Below are 21,847 nucleotides of genomic sequence, written 5' to 3'. Positions count from 1 at the left end.
TCAATTAAGCTTTGACAAAAGAAACCTGAAAGCTGATTGGTTTCCATGCAGAGCTGCATCATATGTTGCAATTTCCAGTTTTAGTAAATCAACCCCAGTATCTCTTTTAAAATAAAGAGGTCCCGGGGGCGTGGCCAAGAGCGGCATGTGAGCGGACGTGTCTCACAGAGCTCCCGGATAGAACACTGCAGCGATCCTTCTCCCGGCCGTTACACTGCTCGTTTTCGGCACCGGACACCACCCAGCTGAGCTACAGCACCCGCCGCACGTATCGATCTGTCCATCGGCCCGACATACGGCATGATGACCCGCAAAAAGCAGAAAGGAGATGAGCTCCCGGATCTGCAAAATGGCGCCGCGGCGGCCTGGAAGACACGTGCAGACAAGAGGGATGCTGGTAAGATCCCCCCCAAGACACCTAAAGCCCTAGCAAAGGAGGCCCCAAAAGATATGGTGTATTATGCACAGAAAATGAACAACATGGCAGACCGCCCCTCGGACGAGGAGTTGGATGCCACGCCAGACATTTTTCAAGCACTGTCACAGGGGGCCCAGGCCTCGCAGCAGGCCCCAACCAGGAATACACTGGAGGTGAATACAGGGGAGATAGAGGAGGAGGAGGGCACAGAACAGCCCACGCTGGCACAGATCCTGAAAGCTGTGAATAAATGCACAGCCTCGGTGCAGACTCTGCAACAGCACTTTGGGGGATTAAAGGAGGAGGTTGGTCTGATCCGCCATGATTTTCAAAAAATCAGAGAGCGCACCACAGCGGTGGAGAGTCGGGTCAGCGAGGTGGAAGATAGAATGGCCCCCCTCATTAGGGAATTGCAGGTCACGGCCAGGATGGCGACGGCTAATGAGAACCGCAATGAGGACATTGAGAACCGTTTGAGGAGGAGCAACGTCCGCATAGTAGGCCTCCCTGAAAAGACGGAGGGCCGGGACCCCACTGCCTTTGTCGAGGCCTGGCTGCAGGAAGTTTTTGGCAAAGACGCCTTTACGTCCTTCTACTCAGTAGAGAGGGCGCATAGAGTGCCTCCTAGGCCTCTCCCTCCTGGCAACCCGCCACGTACCATGCTGGCCAAACTCCTTAACTATAAGGACAAGGAAATCATCCTGCGGATGGCCAGAGAACGGCGTAACATTCAATTTAATGGAGTGAGGGTGTCTTTCTACCCCGACTTCTCTGCGGATGTGCAGAGGCGCAGGGCTAAATTTGGAGAAGTGAAAAGAAGATTACAACGCCTGCGTGCTAACTATGCGATGCTGTATCCGGCCAAGCTTCGAATCATCGCGGGCGGCAGAGCCCAGTTCTTTGAGTCGGCAGCCGAGGCCTCATCGTGGCTGGATATGAATGAACACCTGATCCGCCAAGCCGGGGATCCGGCGGCGGATGCGGACTGAGGCACCCTGATTTGATGGACGGCGGAGCTGGCTGGTAAGCTGGTTCATATTTTCTGTTTTTTGGCTGGTTACTTGCCAAAGGCTGGCGCTTGTTACTCAGCCTTTTTCTCTATATGATCTCTGGTCCGGGAGAACAATATATGCATGGTTCTTTTTATGCTATTCAGGAACTGAGCGAACTGTTTATTCAATATTATTGTCCCTAGACTTATCTGGTTCTATATGCGACCTGGAACACAGGTGGAGCGCCCGCAGAGGCGCAAGGTCGGAACCACGGACTGCCCGTTGCGTCAGTGGTATGATCAGGGCACAAGTTTTGCCCAGCAACTGATTGTTGCACAGTTAAAGTTTGTTTTGTTTTTTTTGTTGGTGCTACTGACTTCTCTCCATTACCATTCTTTGAATGCTGCTACCTATCTCGCACACACAGAAGGACTGCTGCTCCACTCCCTCACTCACTGGTTTGGGAACGAACTAGGCGGAAGGACTTGGCCTGCCACTCTGAGATGGGGTGTGGTGATGTTTCTTAAACTTAGAACCCGGGTATTGCCATTATTTTTTCTTTTTTCATTTTTATTGTTATTCCTTTTTTGTAGTCGCTCTGCCTATCTATTTTTGAACACCAGGTATAGTGCCTACTACTCTACTGTAATGCAATGCAATGTGATGCCACTGGACAGGCTTGGTGGTGGGGGCGGCTGTTCGGGAGGGAGGAGGTACAATATGTTATGTGATGCCAGTCCAATTGTACAATGTCGTCGGGAATTGATGTAGTGTCATGGAATGTTAGGGGACTGGGGGATCCGCTTAAGCGAACCATGGTGTCTACCTCCCTTAGGAAGCACTTTCCGGCGATATGTGTGTTGCAGGAGACTCATCTGACTCCTGATACCATATCATGGCTGGGATTTGCTTGGGCAGGATGGACTTATCACTCCACCCACACCTCCTATTCAAGGGGTGTGAGTGTGCTGATACATAGATCCCTGGATTTTCAGTGCATAAACTCTAAGGTAGACCAGGAGGGGAGGTATGTGTTTTTGCTCTGCAGGGTATACCAACTAACGCTCATACTGGCTGCGGTATACGTCCCTCCTCCGTTTAGTCCCCAGGTATTGCGGGACCTCTTGTCCTTTCAGCTGTCCAACCCTGGGATCCCCTTAGTGGCAGTAGGGGATTTTAATGGGATCATGGATCCACGTTTGGATAAACACCCTGCCCCGGTGGGACCCTCTGGGGGGACAAGACCAGCTCTGGCCAAATTCATGGAGGAGGTGGGCTGGGTGGACCCCTGGAGACGGAAAAACCCACTAGAGAAACAATTCTCCTGCTTCTCCAAGACACATATGTCTCTGTCCAGGATAGATTTATGTCTGTGTTCGGCCCCGGCAATTCAGTATATTGAGGAGGTACAGTACCTTCCCCGGTGCGTCTCGGATCATTCTCCTGTCCGACTTTCATTGAGGGTTAGACCTCTTGCAACACTTCCCAGAGCACCGTGGAAGCTTAATGCCTTCTGGCTCAACCTTTTCCCCTCTCATGAAAAAATTGAGAGGGAGATGGTGGCATACTGGCAGAGACACGTGGAGCATCCTGGAACGGACACTGCTTGGGATGCTTTTAAAGCCTTTCTGAGAGGTATTTTTATTTCTGAGGTAAATGCAATTAAACATAACACTAATGCGCAAAGGGAACAAGTAGCACAGATGGTGAAGCGTTTGGAGGCAGAGTACATAGCTAATTCGGGGGAAGGCTCTCGGGAGGCATGGATAGCTGCTCAGGACGCACTGACCAGGTTGGACGCATCTAAGGCTGACAGGAAACGCTTTTTCTCAAAGATGGCGTTTTATGAGGAAGGGGAGCAGACAGGCAAACTCTTAGCTAAAATAGTACAATCACAACAGACGTCCCCGTCCATAGGTGCGCTTAGGACAGAGGGAGGTAGCATGGTAAATACTCCTGATTCAGTGATGAGGGAACTGGTTAGATTTTATGCTGATCTGTACGAATCAAAGCAAACACATACTGGAGAGGAGACTCGGGATTATCTGCAGGGGATAGTGCTACCGTGTTTGACGGAGTCCCAGGCGGAGTCCCTTGAGACTCCCATTACTATTGAGGAGATGATAGAGGCCACTAACTCTTTTCCCAACGCCAAGGCCCCAGGAGATGATGGCATACCGATTGAGGTGTACAAGCAGTATGGGGGTGTTGTGCTCCCGAAACTGCTTCACACCCTGAACGCGGCCAGGGAGGGAGGACGGCTCCCGGATTCCATGAGGCAGGCCAGCATAGTTCTGCTACTCAAGCCTGGAAAGGATCCATTGGATCCTGGATCCTATAGACCAATTTCGCTTCTCCAAAGCGATATAAAAATATTAGCTAAGGTACTGGCGATAAGACTAAACAAAGTGATCTCGGCGATTATACACACGGATCAGTCGGGTTTTATACCAGAGAGGTCCACGGCTATTAACCTCAGGAGGTTATTTGTTAATATGCAGTCTACGGCGGACAATGTGGGGGATAGAGCAATGCTGTCGTTAGATGCCCACAAAGCCTTCGACAGCATTGAGTGGCAGTGCCTGTGGGCGACGTTGTCCAGATTTGGATTTGGGCCGGTATTTCAGTCTTGGGTGAGGCTTCTGTATGACTCCCCCCTGGCGGTAATTAGGGAAGAAGGCAGAGTGTCCTCTCCCTTCCCGCTACATAGGGGGACTCGACAGGGGTGCCCCCTGTCACCCTTGCTGTTCGCGGTTGCCATAGAACCGCTGGCGGCTCTGGTGCGCTCCAACCCCCAAATTACGGGATTTAAGTACGGACTGACGCACGAGAAAATAATGCTTTACGCGGATGACACCATGCTATTGCTAGGAGATACGGCGGGCTCTCTTCGGGAGGCGATGGCGGTAGTTCAGACATTCGGCTCCTTCTCGGGTCTATTGATCAATTGGACTAAGTCCGCAATTATGCTACTAGACTCGTAGAACCCGCAGGATAGCACGTTGCAGAACATCCCAGTGGCAACTAGATTTAAATATTTGGGTGTATGGGTTACCCCCCAGCCGCTCGAGTATATTACTTTAAACCTAATCCCCTTAGTAGACAGGATTAGAGATAAAGTTAAAATATGGTCGAAATTTAAAATGTCCCTGGTAGGCAGAGTGAACCTCACAAAAATGGTGTTTATGCCCCAACTATTGTATATCCTACATAACACCCCCATGGTTGTTCCCCTAAAGATTTTCAGAATCATTAACTCCCTGTTCCGGGCATTCCTCTGGCTTAATAAACCCCCCAGAATTAAATTGGAACAATTGCAAAAACCTAAGGAGGCGGGAGGGCTAGCTCTCCCTAATCCATGGGTGTACTACTTGGCAGCTCAATTACAACACATAGCTCGAGCTATGAGTAAGGGACAGGGGGACCCGGTGGTAGATATAGTTACCCACATGACCGGCGTGGACACTCTGGTGTCTGGTCTGGAGTCATTACAATGCGCTAAGTCAAATAAACTCTTCCCCACATACGCCCTAATGCAGAAAATTTGGAATAAGGCACGACAACTACAGAATATAGAGGGTTTCACAGGACACAGCCCAATTTGGAACAACCGCTATTATGAGGAATTGATGTCTCTGACATGTAGCGAACACTGGAGGAGATATGGAATTACACACTTGGTGCATATTTTTTCTGGGGGTTCACTGCTCTCATTTGCGGAGCTCCGGGAGAGGTATGGTCTTCCCCAGACGATGCACTTCCAGTACTTACAGCTGAAGCATGCCATTAGGGCCCAGGCGGGAAGTAACCCCTGGATATTGTCCCCTGCCCCGATCTTTCACTTCATGGTTGGGATAACTAGCTTTAAGGGCTTTATTTCAGATTCATATGCAATGTTACTAGCAGCACTTCTGCCGGGTCTCCCTGAAAAGGTGGTGACCTCGTGGGAGAGAGACGTGGGTGTTTTTGAGGAGGAACAGTGGGAGGAGGCATTGCTAGCCATACAGGGAGCCTCGCTCAATGTAGCACAACGGCTGTTCCAACTGTTCATCGTCCTACGAGTTCATTTCACCCCGGCCAGACTGTATAGGATGGGGCTGGTAGAGGATGATAACTGTCCTAGATGTGCAAGGGACCATGGTGACCTTATTCATTTGTTGTGGCGATGTCCCAAGCTGCACATGTATTGGGCGGGGGTTCTCAAAACTCTTAACGAGGTGTTCGGGATTCAGGTGCCGCAGACCCCCAAAGTATGTGTCTTGGGTATAATAGAGGACCTCCCACTGGAAGATAACCCAAAAAAAGCTGTTGGTAGAGCCCTGTTCCAGGCCCGCAAACTTATCCTTAGACACTGGAAGGACGCAGAGCCACCAAGGCTGGGGGAGTGGATAGCCCAGATGGGACTCACTCTCCGAGCTGAGAAATATATCTACCAGCGCAGGAAACGGGGGGGAAGGTTTGAGTTGCTGTGGGCCCCATGGTTAAATTCCCCGGGACTGGCCCCTCTTGAGCTGGTACTGGACAGGCTGCTCATGTAAAAGGCCGAGGGGGTAAGAAAGAGGGGGGAAAAAAAAAAAACTCGAGACTGGGTCATTAGTGTACTATGGAAGGTGGAGGGGGAAAGGGACAGGGGAGTGGACCCAATAATGCATTGGAGAGGGATACGGAGTGTGAGAGCATGTCAGTACTCTTAAAGAATGTATTAATGTATAATGCAAGGATTAGATGGGAGGAGAACGTAGCATTTCTGAAGTTCTTTCTTTTGTTGATTTATTTTTGATGTTTTATATTATTTCATTACCCTGAACGGTATAACATGGATGTATATAACAAAAAAGCTATGTAACAGACAAGATGTATGTACCCATGTATTTTTGTCATATTTGTCAATAAACATCCTTTTTTGAGAAAAAAAATAAAAAATAAAGAGGTCCCTGCCACCTCTGGAATCTCCCTCCCCCAAAAGTGGATATTGATATGGGCTGTGGCAATAAAGCTCACACAGAAGCACAGAATGTGGTTATAGTGTAGTGTTTTTTTTTTAGCTATATGTAATTAATAGAATCAAAGAAATTCCAGGGAAAAAATGAAACAATAAAAACAGAACTGCTCAACTTACAACTCAGGCTGTTGTAGGCAACCTTACTTACTACTGTAACTGTGATTGGTCACAGTGATCACATGGTACTGTACCAGAGCAGTCAACACAGCGGTTACAGATCGCGCCACTATGTGAACACCAGGGGGCACTCACAAGATGTAGTGCTGATGGGGGATGTATTAGGACTAGGGAGCATCTGCCTGGCCATTTTTCTACATTGAGGAAAGTTGTTAAGAGGGATATGATCAACATGGTTAAAAACATAGTTATGAAAAAGAAAGCCCTAAGGCTGATGCAGCGCTAAAGAAATGTGAAATTAATCGTGTATCATAAATATTGAATGAAAAATGTAGTGAAATATAATGAAAAAAATATATATAAATGAAGCAGCTAGCACTAAAGTTCAGCAATAAAAAAACTTAAAAGCAATATATAATTCAAAACAGTGCAGCGCTACAATACCAACTCATATAAGAGAATTAAGGTGAAAAAATGAAGAAAAAAAATAATAAAAGTAAGAACCCCAACAAGATATATAAATCCGTGGAAAATTCAAAAGTGTAATCAAAACAGAAAAAACTTGTGCAAAGTCCCATCCAAATAATAACAAAATATAAAAGGATAGAAAGTCGCACTATAAATATAATGAATGAAAACCCTGTGATGGCAAATAAAACACAGGGGTGTCTATCTCAAGATACAAAAACTCTTGCTGGTATCAGTGATTAGTCGAAGTGAATCAGGTGTGATTATTAAACTTGTATAAATGAATCGTGGTATCTGAATAGATCAAATGAAACATATAAACCACACTTAGTGAACATAATGTGAATCCTGAAGATTCAAAAAATGATCAAAATTGGGAAACAAAAAATTATAATGATATACATAAGTAAGTATGACAACAGTGCAGCAAGTGTGAATTACCAAAAATTTGTAAATATTAAGGATGAGCTTTGAGTTCGAGTCGAACTCATGTTCGACTCGAACATTGCCTGTTCGCCTGTTCGGCGAACAACGAACAATTAGGGGTGTTTGCGGCAAATTCGAAAAGCCGCGGAACACCCTGTTAAAGTCTATGGGAGAAATCTAAAGTGCTAATTTTAAAGACTAATATGCAATTTATTGTCCTAAAAAGTGTTTGGGGTGTTTTAAAAACGGCCGTTTTTTCAGGAGCAGTGAATTTAATAATGCTAAAAGTGAAACAATAAAAGTGAAATATTACTTTAAATTTTGTACCTAGGGGGGGTGTAAAGTTAGCATGTGAAATAGCGCATGTTTCCAGTACATAGAACTGTCCCTGCACAAAGTGTCATTTCTGAAAGGAAAAAAAGTCTTTTAAAACCGAACTTGCGGCTATAATGAATTGTCGGCTCTGGCAATTCAGAGAGAATTCATTCATAAAAAAAAAAATAGCGTGGGGGTCCCCCCCCCAAATTCCATTACCAGGCCTTTCAGGTCTGGAATGGATATTAAGGGGAACCCCGCCGTCAATTTAAAAAAATTGACGTGGGGTTCCCCCCCAAATATCACACCAGACCCCTTATCCGAGCACGTTAACCTGGCCCGCCGCAGAAAAGAGGGGGGGACAGAGTGTGGCCCCCCTCTCCTGAACTGTACCAGGCCAAATGCCCTCAACATGGGGAGGATGTCCCCATGTTGATGGGGACAAAGGCCTCATCCCCACAACCCTTGCCCGTGGTTGTGGGGGTCTGTGGGCGGGGGGCTTATCAGAATCTGGAAGACCCCTTTAACAAAGGGGACCCCCAGATCCTGCCCCCCCCTATGTGAATTGGTAATGGGGTACATTGTACCCCTACCATTTCACGAAGGAAGTGTAAATAGTTAGAAAAAACACACACACCGTAGAAAAAAGTCCTTTAATAATAAAAAATAAAAAAATCCAGCAGTGGTAATCCACTCTCAGTCCCGGATTCCTGCTCCAACGTAGTCTGTATCCAGCGACGGTCGGTGATCTCCGGTCCAGCGATGAGAAGATCCATCCATCCAGAGCGCAGCCACGCTGACCTCCTCTCTCGCTGGACACAGCCCAGCGAATGACGCGGCTGAAGCTGTGACATTTCTTATATAGGGGAGGTGGGGCCACCCATCACGTGACCCCGCACCCTCTGACGCACCCTCTGCTACGTCACTGGGGAAGCCCAGCAAGGGGGAGGGGGGCAGGATCTGGGGGTCCCCTTTGTTGAAGGGGTCTTCCAGATTCTGATAAGCCCCCCACCCGCAGACCCCCACAACCACCGGGCAAGGGTTGTGGGGATGAGGCCCTTGTCCCCATCAACATGGGGACATCCTCCCCATGTTGAGGGCATGTGGCCTGGTACGGTTCAGGAGAGGGGGGGGCGCACTCTGTCCCCCCTCTTTTCTGCGGCCGGCCAGGTTAACATGCTCGGATAAGGGGTCTGGTGTGAATTTTTGGGGGAACTAAAATCCACACCAGACCTGAAGGGTCTGGAATGGATATTTGGGGGGAACCCCACGTCATTTTTTTTTAAATTGACGGTGGGGTTCCCCTTAATATCCATTCCAGACCTGAAGGGCCTGGTAATGGAATTTGGGGGGGACCCCCACGTTATTTTTATTTTTTTTATGAATGAATTCTCTCTGAATTGCCAGAGCCGACAATTCATTATAGCCGCAAGTCCGGTTTTAAAAGACTTTTTTTCCTTTCAGAAATGACACTTTGTGCAGAGACAGTTCTAAGTACTTGAAACATGCGCTATTTCACATGCTAACTTTACACCCCCCCCTAGGTACGAAATTTAAAGTAATATTTCACTTTTATTGTTTCACTTTTAGCATTATTAAATTCACTGCTCCCGAAAAAACAGCCCTTTTTAAAACTTGTTTTGCATTGATACATGTCCCCTGGAGCAGGACCCAGGTCCCCAAACACTTTTTAGGACAATAACTTGCATATTAGCCTTTAAAATTAGCACTTTAGATTTCAAATGTTCGAGTCCCATAGACTTTAACAGGGTTCTAAAGTTCACACGAACATTTGGTGTATTCGCAAGTTCTGGTGCGAACCGAACAGGGGGGTGTTCGGCTCATCCCTAGTAAATATCATACACATAAACACATGAGTGCTCCCTGAAAAAAAATTATATCATTGAATACAGTTCAATGGAAATAAGATGTGAAAAAAGTAAGCAGGAAGTCCATTCCTATTGTGAAAAGGTCCAATTCCAAAGTAATTAAGGAAGGGAAGAAAAAATAAATAAAAAACTGTGTTGAAAGAAGGCAATAATGAAGATGACAGAAGTAAATCCACCAGCACCGCAGGTAAGGTTGCTCCCCGTGATGGACGTCAAACAAAATGGGTAACCTTACCAGATAAGATGGACCTCCGCTAGTGGCAAGGTCTACAGCGCATGCAGATACAACCCTCTGCAGGGTCTTGTGATGATCCCAAGATGTCACTGGACCGGTGTTTGATCACCTCCTTAGCCTCTGGTAACTTTCCTCTGTATGTTGGAAAGACAGGATCTCCTAATCTCTGCAGGGGCCAAAAAATGTCCCGAGTCCTGAGCTGTAGAATTGTCCCTCTTATGTTTAGTTATTCATTTACTGAGAGTTTGTTTTGTGTCCCCCAAATTAAAGGGCTTTGCATTTCTCACTACACTGCACTGCTAATATCACATTACTTTACCTGTGTGGGTCTTTTGGTTGTACAAGCCTCTATCTCAATTTTTTTCTGGGCTTAAAGGACCCAGTAATGCAATGTTTGCTAAAGATCCTTCTGAGTTTTTTTTTTTTTGTTTTTTTTGACACTCCAGCTTTATACAAGATTATTATATTACTCCATGTGTTCTGCATCTTCCACTGTTCAATGGTTCTGTATTTCCACTTGACCTTGTGTATGCTTTTGTGAAAACCTAGTTTGGGTAGCCAAAAACATTGAAAACATTCCTGAAATGTCTGTGCTACTCTCAATCAACAACTGCCTTGACACATTCCATGGTGATTGAATGAATGTGTCTGTGTTACTGTACCTGTGTGGCTACAAATGCAGCAATATTTTCCGGCCACTAACTGAAACTGCAGAAGTGGCCTGGCTAAGCTAAAAAGCATCTTCAACATAAAAGTCCAGTTGAATATGATTAACCACTACTAATTACATTGCCTTCTTTTTTATTAGTCAGTTGAAGTAAAGCCCAACTCTAGCTACATTGTTTTTAATGTTTTTTTTTCAATTATTTTAACCACTTCAGCCGGGAAAGTTTTACCCCCTTAATCACCAGGCCATTTTTTTTCGATACGGCACTGCTTTACTTTAACAATTGCATAGTAGTGGAACACTGTACCCAAACAAAATTGATATCCTTTTTTCCCCACAAATAGAGCTTTCTTTTGGTGGTATTCGATCACCTCTGCATACCACTAGTGGAATGCTTCTCATGGCATGAGACAAAATCATAAAGTTCACATCATTTCACCATGCTGTTGCCGGAGGGCAGGACTGATAGACAATAGCTTGAATGCATCGGATATCAGCTTGGATAGCCAAGACCCCTGCCTAATTGTAGAATGTGCTGGACAACCAGACCCACGGACGAGTACTACAACGAACATTCTTCCAAAGGGAATGAGTAATTAAGGCTAGGAATGTGCGATAAATGAGGCGCAGATAAATCGCAAAACAACCAATATTGGTTGGAAAACTGGCCACTGACCGCCTGATGAGCCTGATCCTCCACATGCAGAAAGGTGGTGAAAGACCCAGACCCACCACAAATCCCTTGGAAACTTCTGGCCTTCAGTAAAATAAAAAATGGAAGCACGACTACTGAAGCCCAGCCACTATATTCAAAAGACTCTGACGGGAGAAGGATGAGACCCGTGTGAAAGCCTACTGAAAATCCAAGTTGGGCGGATGATTGACAGTTGGCACACACAGGGGATATCTGGTTGGCGTAATGCCTGCAGAAAATTTTGCATATCAAAATTTCTCTAAGATGTCATCACCTGGACTTATGGCCAAGTGGCCGCCATCTTTGCAAAACCTATGATAACCGTGGAAAATGAACCCACCATGCATGTTCACCAAGTCCACCACTTTAGTAAGGGTGGAGTAAGTATGGATCTGACTCTACCCTCCAACCAGGACTGACAGAACAGACAATATCTCTGAAAATACCAAATGCTAGAATGAAATTCTGCCACACCGAGTTTGCAGCTAAGCCTGGGATCCTTAGTTTCAAGTACCACAAGACATCCCGTCAAGCAAAATACTTTGATTTCTGGAATGTCCTTACATGCTGTAGGAAGAGAGACCAGGTTGACATCTTAGCCTACCAAAATGTCCTACCTGATATCGGCAGAGAGGAAATGGGCCGAGGACTCAGACGGTAACACCGCTACAGATGAAGGAGCTGCCACAGGTAAAGAAATTCAACATTACCTGCAGATGCACTGAAAAAAGGTAGAGCTAGAGTGCCGCTGACAACTCAGCTCAAGCTGAGCGGGCTCCGATCACCTCCATCCTGTCTAGCAATTGTAGCATGGGCATTAAGAGCGTATTAAGTACCCCATGAGTTAAGGAATTATGCACAGAAACATGCTTTGCACTGGTGGATGGAAGAGGTTGAGACAGTGTTGGGAAATGATAATCTGAAGAGTAATGCCTCCCCTGCTGTGGCCAGGAAAGGGATGCCCCAGTGATGACTCTCAGCTATGAGCTTAGGTACAGTCCAATTCCTTAATGACTGAGTGCTACCATGCTCTTACCCCCCCACGTGGGGTTGGAGAGATGAATGTGAATTTGCTGATTCCGAAATGCGCACTGATCTGAGGAAACACGAACTAGAGAAAATAAGAACAGACAATCAGAACATGAAAAAACAACAACACCCCTTTGTACCTAACTAAGTATATGGATGTAGGTGCAGAGATGACAAGACCAACACTGCGTGAATATGAACATAATGACAACACCACCCTAGTGTATGCTGTAAGTGAGCCTGAGTAACCTACAAAGCAAAGACAGGCAATTAAAAATGAACACTCAGGGCTAAGGTACCCACAGACCGTGGTGGGTAGTAGTAATAGTGAACGTGCATTGTATGACGTATGGTAAACAGGCGGTATACGCTCCTTGCTGGCCCAGCACGTAATGCTGCGGATCCATCTGAAACAATACCACATGCAAAAGCGATGAAAAATCAAAGTGAAAGGTATAATGATACGTAGAAATGTGAAGGCGGGAAACGATGCTGGTGTATTAATTGGTGTACCAATCAATATGTGCTTATTGCAATTTTATTTTACCAAAAATATGTAGAAGATTACATATTGGTCTAAACTGTTGAAGACATTTTTTTTTTGGATATTTATTATAGCAAATTTCAGTTAAATCGACGCAGTGCCGTATCGCAAAAAATGGCCTGGTCAGGAAGGGGGCAAATCCTTCCGAGGCTGAAGTGGCTAAAATCCCTGCAATGTACATAGATCACCCACACTAGCATGCTTCTTTTTTTTCTCAACATAAGTGCAATTAATCTTTAACTGTCTAAATAAAAGTAAAAAAAATAATTCACTATGTACCCCCTCCTTGTGGGTAGCACTATGTTACCCAAACTCGTCCATCCAGTGCTCCCAGTGCTGGCAGCCATTGTCACAAAGTCACAGTGCAATACAGCTTAGTAAGGGAGGAACATGTTACACATACAGTATGTGTGATGTGTGTTTATTATTTTCTTCTCCCAGCAGCTGGCACTGTATCAGAGAGTGAAAGAATAGCACCTGTAAAACTGTAAAAAAAAGTAAATACTGTGGCTTAAAAACATACCGGTAATTAGAAAGGGGCCTAGTCTTAATAAAGCAATCTAAACAGTAAAATATTTTTGTAATGCTGGAATTCAAAGCAAACCACTGAACAGTAGCAGCCAGGATGCAATCACACTTAGGTGCTTGAATATACCGTTGCCCCAAACTTTCAGCACCCCATTAAACCCCTATCCCTTGGGCACTCTTGTATGCTAATCTTTACTTATGCCGTGTACCTACGGTCAGGCCTTGTACACACGACCATTTTCCTCGGCAAAATCCATCAAGAAAAATGCTGGCAGACCTTTTTTGCTGAGAAAAACAGACATGTGTATGTTTTTCGTCGAGAAAACTGTCCTGGATCTCGACGAGAAAAAAAAGAGAATATGTTCTCTTTTTTCTCGTCGGGACTCTTAATTTCCTCATCGTGTTTCTTGTCGGGCTGGTTTACAACGAGAAACACGTTTGTGTGTATGCTTAGAAACCCGCGCATGCTCAGAATAAAGTATGAGACGGGAGCGCACCTTTGGGAAAAGTAGTGTTCGTAATGGAGATAGCACATTCGTCACGCTGTAACAGACTGAAAAGCGCAAATCGTCTCTCACCAAAATTTTACTAACACGCAGTAACATGAGATTAGCAAAAGCAGCCCTAAGGGTGTCGCCAGCGGAATCGAACGTCCCCTTTATAGTGCCGTCGTACGTGTTGTACGTCACCGCGTTTGAGAACAACGAGATTTTGTCTTGACAGTGTGTATGCAAAGAAAGCTTGACAAGATTCTCGACAAGCCTGACAAGAAACTCGTTGAGGAAAACAATGTTTCTTTTACGACAAGATTCTGTGTATGAGGCCTCAGACTTTTGACCAGGCAAAACTCAGTTGGAATTTCCGACAGAAAAATAGAGAACCTGTTCTCTATCTAAGTCAGTCGGAAATTCAGATGGAAAAAGTCCGATGGGGCATACACACGGTCGGAATATCCGATGAAAAGCTCCCATTGGACTTTTTCTGTCGGAAACTCCAACCGTGTGTACGCGGCATTAGAGTGCTTGCTCACCTCCACCTTAGTCTCCATGCACACCAGAAGCTATTAGCTTATTTTTTCTGCCCCTAGAAACAAAATAGTGTTATCCTGTTTGTCCATGCACACTACTTAGCATTTTTTGAGCTTCAGTATCAGGAGCAGAAACAAATTGTTTTTGTAGAGTTTCTTGGAGCGTTTTTCCAGCAGAAAAAATGTTGTATGCTCCTAAATGCTCCTAAAATGTCCCTAACTGCTTCTAAATGCTACTAACAGCTTTTTTTAGATTTTTTTTCTTCTTCATGTACTGCAAATATGCTTATAAATGCTAATGCATCTAAATGCTCCTAAAAGCTTCTAAATGCTAAAAGCTGGCACAAAAATGCTATTAGCAGCATTTTGTATCCAGCATTTGTTCTAGCTTTTTTGAGCTTATGAAAAATGCTAGTGTGCATGGAGCCTTATGCCCTGTATACACAAGCAGAATTTCCATCGGAAAAAGGTTGGATGGTTTTTCCGACAGAATTCCGCTCAAGGTTTGCTTGCATACACACGGTCACACAAAAGCTCTCTGAACTTTCAAGCGTTAAGAACGCAGTGACGTACAACACTATGACAAGGCCACTTTCCAAGCATGCATGTTTTTTTTCCATCCGAATTCCATACAGACAAACAGATTTTCCGATAGGAATTTTTTCCGACGGAAAAATTGAGAACCTGCTCTCAAACTTTTTCTGGCAGAAATTCCGACAGCAAAAGTCTGATGGAGCATACACACGGTGGAAATTTCCAATCTGTAGCTCATATCAAACTTTTTCTGGCGGAAATTCTGCTCGTGTGTTTGGGGCATAAAACTCTTTGTTGGGCATTGAAGACCAATATGCAAACTTATGTGGATGCGTTTCTTTATAGCTGCTACATATATGTTAGGTAAGGAAGGAGTCACTTTAACAATATCTAGTTAGTGCATATTTATTTTATACCTTTACAATGTATGACACTTTATGCAATTAATCTAACCATTTTATTATTCATGACTTATGTCTTAGCTAAAACACAGCAAATGTCAGAAATTATTTTTCCTAATAGGTACTTCTGGGCATTGTGTTATGCAGTATATTCAATAATCTCCCAAAACAGATACAGCAGCGAAATTAAATCTGAACATAGCTTGTGAAGAATAGATAAATAGAGGTGCTTGTAATAAATCATGATAACAAAGCAAGAACAATGAAAAGGGCAAATAATTAGACAATAGCAATAAAACAGCCTTATTGTTCTAGCAATAAATACAAAACATGGGCATTGTACAAGTGCATTGTAATTATTTTTGCATTCTAAACATTAAGTGCATGATGTTCGGTCTCTAGAGATCAAGACATTTTAAGTATACCTTAAAAAATGTGTACTTGTTACTGTGATAGATCTACAAATATGGTTGTTGAAATTTATCAGTGTCTTGGCTTACCTACTTTGATAATATGAGAATGCTCAGAATGGAGCATTTTCAACCGTGCAGCAAGAGCAGGCGTTACAGAGTGTATTGTTATTACTTGTTCAACTATCCAGTCTTCTCTAGAAGATGTATACATGTGGGTTGCATTAGAAATAGAGACTGTACTATTGGGAAAGTAAACATATGTTTAGTAATAAAGCTGTGTTTCCTTATCCAATTATCCAATGACATGATATAAAAAAGTCTGTCTTTAAAAAAAAATGTTTACTTTCCTTGCACGTACTTGCGTATTCATAGTGCACACAGCTTCATGTTATTTACTTTAAAAAGTGAACATACATTTATAAATCGGCAATATATTCTCAATAAAGTACACTCTCCATAAAATACACATCAAGCCCCCACAGTTGTGTGTGTGCAGAGGAGTGGGCTCCTTTAGGCATTCATGTCCTTAATCTATCCATTATTTTACAGTAGGTGACCGTGATATTGTGTCAATCTCGCTCCTTTTCTTTGCGAGATTGACCACCTACGAGCCCCTTCGCGGGAGCCAGCGCCGAGCCGCCTCGCCACGACGGGAAAAAGCTGACATAGAAGCAACGGGGATCCAACTTGAATTCCTGCCAATTCTAGACGCCGTGTTTTGGTATGAATCATGAGGGGAAACTCCACGCCAAATTTTAAATAAAAAAACGGCATGGGTTCCCCTCCAGGAGCATACCAGGCCCTTAGTTCAGGTATGGATTGTAAGGAGAACCCCCCTACACCGAAAAAACGGCATGGGGGTTCCCCCACAATCCATACCAGACCCGTATCCGAGCACGCCGCCCGGCCGGTCAGGAAAGGCGTGGGGACGAGCGAGCGCCCCCTCCTGAGCTGTACCAGGCCGCATGCCCTGCGGCCCCCCCACCCAAAGCACCCTGTCCCCATGTTGATAAGGACAGGGCCTCTTTCCGACAACCCTGGCCGTTATTTTTCTGCGTCTGAGGTGGGGGGCTGTGATAGATCTACAAATATGGTTGTTGAAATTTATCAGTGTCTTGGCTTACCTACTTTGATAATATGAGAATGCTCAGAATAGAGCATTTTCAACCGTGCAGCAAGAGCAGGCGTTACAGAGTGTATTGTTATTACTTGTTCTACTATCCAGTCTTCTCTAGAAGATGTATACATGTGGGTTGGATTAGAAATAGAGACTGTACACTTGGGAAAGTAAACATATGTTTAGTAATAAAGCTGTGTTTCCTTATCCAATTATCCAATGACGTGATATCAAAAAGTCTGTCTTTAAAAAAAAATGTTTACTTTCCTTGCACATACTTGCGTATTCATAGTGCACACAGCTTCATGTTATTTACTTTAAAAAGTGAACATACATTTATAAATCGGCAATATATTCTCAATAAAGTACACTCTCCATAAAATACACATCAAGCCCCCACAGTTGTGTGTGTGCAGAGGAGTGGGCTCCTTTAGGCATTCATGTCCTTAATCTATCCATTATTTTACAGTAGGTGACCGTGATATTGTGTCAATCTCGCTCCTTTTCTCTGCGAGATTGACCACCTACGAGCCCCTTCGCGGGAGCCAGCGCCGAGCCGCCTCGCCGCGACGGGAAAAAGCCGACATAGAAGCAACGGGGATCCAACTTGAATTCCTGCCAATTCTAGACGCCGTGTTTGGTATGAATCATGAGGGGAAACTCCACGCCAAATTTTAAATAAAAAAACGGCATGGGTTCCCCTCCAGGAGCATACCAGGCCCTTAGTTCAGGTATGGATTGTAAGGAGAACCCCCCTACACCAAAAAAACGGCATGGGGGTTCCCCCACAATCCATACCAGACCCGTATCCGAGCACGCCGCCTGGCCGGTCAGGAAAGGCGTGGGGACGAGCGAGCGCCCCCTCCTGAGCTGTACCAGGCCGCATGCCCTGCGGCCCCCCCACCCAAAGCACCCTGTCCCCATGTTGATAAGGACAGGGCCTCTTTCCGACAACCCTGGCTGTTATTTTTCTGCGTCTGCGGTGGGGGGCTTATCGGAATCCGGGAGCCCCCTTTCATAAGGAGGACCCCAGATACAAGCCCCCACCCTAGGTGAATGAGTATGGGGTACAAATGTACCCCTACCCATTCACCTAGAGGAAAAGTGTCAAAAAAATAAACACACAACACAGGTTTTTAAAATAATTTATTAGTCAGCTCCGGGGATCTTCTCCGCTCTCCGGGGTCAGCGCCGAGATGACACTCGCTGGAATGTGCTTTTCCTATTGCAGCGAGTGTGAGATGTCGACACCCTGATGCCGAGAACCAGCGTGATGCCGTCGTGCTGGAAACACATTCTCGCGGACAGGTACTGTATATGTGCTCTTACTATGCAAACTCTCAAAATGTATAGTTAGGACTGCAGATAATACTGGGGTTCCTTGACGTGGCTTCTGTAGCTTACGCATGTATTTGTAAATGCGTGCTCACGAAACCCCAGTTTTTTAATGCGGACTGTTAGATAGGACAATTTGGTTTGTTGAAGGCTGGCTGGTAAGTTGAGCTGGGAATTTTTCTTTGTTGTTTTTTGACATGCATCGCCCTTCCATGTGCTCCTTGCTGTTAAGGCCAGTTATAAATTGGGGCAGTTGCCGTTTGTTTGTACTGTTGGTTATTTGGTAAGGGGGTGCACTGGGCACCTTTGCTGCTATTGTGCTATTTCCTGGGTGTCCAGTGTGCCCCTGTGTCTTTAAGGAGGAGTGGGCTCCCTCAATCTATCCATTATTGTATATGTTCTCCTACTATGGAGGTTTTTAAAATTCAGGTTAAGACTGAAGATAATACTGAGTAAAGATCTAATCTTTAATCACTGAGGGTTTGTGGCCATTATCAAAATAAGCCATTACTGTACAAACCAGCTGCTTGTCCAACATAAGCTGATCTCACGATCTCATGCCCAGCTTCTGTCAAACTAGCATGCTTGACAATCAGCAGCCCATTGGCATCAGATCAGTACTTGCAGCCAATGGCTGTGAGCTCTGACTGGTGTGTTGTGGGGGTGATGGTGTCCCTGTCAGAACATAATAGCACAGTGGGGAAGATTGCTGTACTAATATTGCATAGTTAGTACAGTAACCTCTCAGTTTCCTTTTATTCACTCCGCTAGGTTGAATGAAAAATAAAACTTAACGTGTGTCCTGGGCTCAAGTTTTTCATACCCTGGTATTTGTATGTATTATTATCTGTGTTGGTGTATGTGTCGTGAAACTGTATAGCAATTTTCTGCCACTCCATGACTGCTTGCAATGCAGCAGGCACTTTTGTGACTTGTTTTTTATTCACCTTTTTCAATTAACCCCTTCCCGCCGAGCGTACACAGATATGCGTCCTCAGCTTTCGGGGGTTATACCGGGATGATGCCCGCAGCTGCAGGCATCATCCCAGTATAATTTTTTAGTGCAGGCGATCGGCTTTCCGGTGATAACAGCCAATGCGGATAAAAGCTGCTTGGTTGTTATCCCGGACATCCCCCCCTCCCGTCACCTCCGCCGCTCTTACCGGGCCTCCCGATCCACGATGCGCCACCTCCGGCGCCTAGACAGAGACTGAATCAAAGCCGCGAACGGCTTTGATTTAGTCTCTTCAATGTACGTCACTTCCGGGTTACTCGGCTGCCAATGGCGCCGGATTTAAAAAATACACATTATTCAGAATCGCAGTTTTTGGCGATCTGAATACTTTGAAGAGTAAAGAAGTCTTTTAGACCCCTGATCTCTCCATGAAGAGTACCTGTCACCACTTATTACTGTCACAAGGGATGTTTAAATTCCTTGTGACAGCAATAAAAGTGATCAAAAATTTATTTTTTTTGGAAACACAATTTTTTATTGTAAAAACCATTAAATTCAATAATAATTATTTTTTTGTTGGCAATGCCACACAACACCCCCGCTCCTCTGTGTCCAGCTATAAATGCGGTTTTGCCATCATCCAAGAGTGCTGAAATTGTAGCACTGTGGAGCAAAAATAAATTAGAGAAACCCTGACTTCCTTGGCTATTTTTAGTGGAGATAACTTCCCTCCAAATAACGATTTAATACACTATGTGCTTCTAAGTTCTTATATTGTCTTTCCTTTGTTATTTCTTGCTATTCTAATCTCTCTCAAAATTAGAACCTAGATAGTAATTGACAGGTCAAAATTCTTTATTTTTGTCCTTTCTCTTTCCTAGCCATAGCCGGCCACCAGGGCTGCTGTTAGAAATCGTGGGCTCTGTACAGCCTACCCCTCTTCTTTTTTTACACTTTTTTTAATAGTCTTGTTGGGGGGAAAAGGTCTGTGGACAGAGGTTCCCCAGTCCCTTTCTCTACAGCCTCATCTGCACTGGACAGTGAATGAATGGGAAGTGCTCTCAGGCTCCATGTTCATTAATAAACTAAATCATAGTAAACACAATTTACTATGCTTTAGGCATAAATGGACACGGTGAGTGACCGATGCCAATCGCTCACTGTGTTCATTCAAGAAAGGAAGGGGCTGGTAAATAGGACATATTTACCGCACATATTTACCACACATTCCCCACTCTCCACCCTGTGTGCCCTCAGCTGCTGGCGGGAGAGGAGGGAAGCTGGCAATGCTGCAGGGGAGGGGAACACACAGGGAGGCTCTGACAGCAGGGGGGTGAGCACACAGATTCCAATTCCCCTACAGTGCAGCCAGAAGAAGTAAAATTAGGAGAAGCTGGCAGAGCTGTAGGGGTGGCGACAAGAGTTGGCAACAATGCAGGTGCTCAGGCTCCCCGTTTGACCTGATGGGGCCTGGGCCTGGTACAGAAGGGCTGGCTGTACTGCCTTATCAGTGGCCCTGCCAACCACAAACACCAATGACTGCATCTGGTTAGGTTGAAGTGGAGAAGGTTATTGTGCTGAGATCCTCCTGTGCTTTGAGGAGGAGAAGTTGGAAGAAGCACACGTTTACTCTCTCTGGGATATACATTTCAACGTTTTCATTGTTAAATGATAAATCTTAATAAAAATTTATTTTGAAAAAAAAATATCTTACTATACAGAAACAATGCTGTGTGTGTCTCTCCCTCCTGTCGGCTTTCAGCTGCTGGAGGGAGAGACACACATGGCACAGTGTCTGTAACTGCCACAGCGCACCAATTTGACTCCCTGTCCGGGCCACAGCGCTGCCCGTTTTCCTGTCGGGCAGGAATATGTTAGGACACAGAGAGTGGGGGGAAGGGGCTGGTAAATATGTCATATACCGACCCCTTCCTAGGGCTATCTTAATGCACATGCACTTCTGTGAACTGCCCAGGGGTCCTAGGTGCATGGGGGCCCTAGAAGTTTCCTCTCCACAGGCAACAGTTATCCTCACTTTGGCCGTCTCTTTTGCTATAGGTCCATTCTGTTACAGTATCTGTCTCTCAGCTGTCTCTCAGCTGTCTTCAGTGCTCTCTCCCTCTCCGGCATCTTCCTCCCCACCTCAAACACTATCCTGGCCTGCTTCCTTTCATCCTCACATAGGTCTATCTCTGCCTGTCACACTGTTCCTCTCCCAGATCATTGTTCACCCTTGCTTCCTTCTCCCAGACGGTTTGCCGACATCTAGCAGCCCTGCTAATTTACAGCTTCTTCCCCAGCCAGCCGGAAATTCTTTTCCTGACACTTTTCCAACAATAGCACCTCCAGTTCACTTTCCCTTGCTGTATCCAGAAAATAAAAAAAAAAGTCAGTGCTACTACCCATACATCACATGGAAAGCAGAGCTCCCGGGTGCTCGATCCACAGTCGCTGGCTGAGGAGAATAATGAGGAAAAGATGATCCGCACTCCGGTCATTGCTCTTAAACAATTGACGTATTTATTGACAAGCCACAGTAGACAAACGCAAATAGGAAAGGTTGGCGCGTTTCAGCCTATAAGGCCTTAGTCATAACCACCACTATTTGCTGTATCCACCTTCCCTCCTCCTTTTTTATCCCTATACAGACCAGGATCCCCCAGTTTCACTCCAGTACTTCTCTGCCCATCCCCAATCTCATACTCACCCCTGCTTTTTCCCCCTTCCTCCTTCTCCCCTAC

This window comes from Rana temporaria, chromosome 1 (genome assembly GCF_905171775.1).
Source record: "Rana temporaria chromosome 1, aRanTem1.1, whole genome shotgun sequence".
NCBI lineage: Eukaryota > Metazoa > Chordata > Amphibia > Anura > Ranidae > Rana > Rana temporaria.
The sequence above is the reverse complement of the archived record's forward strand: the minus strand, read 5'-3'. Positions refer to the sequence as shown.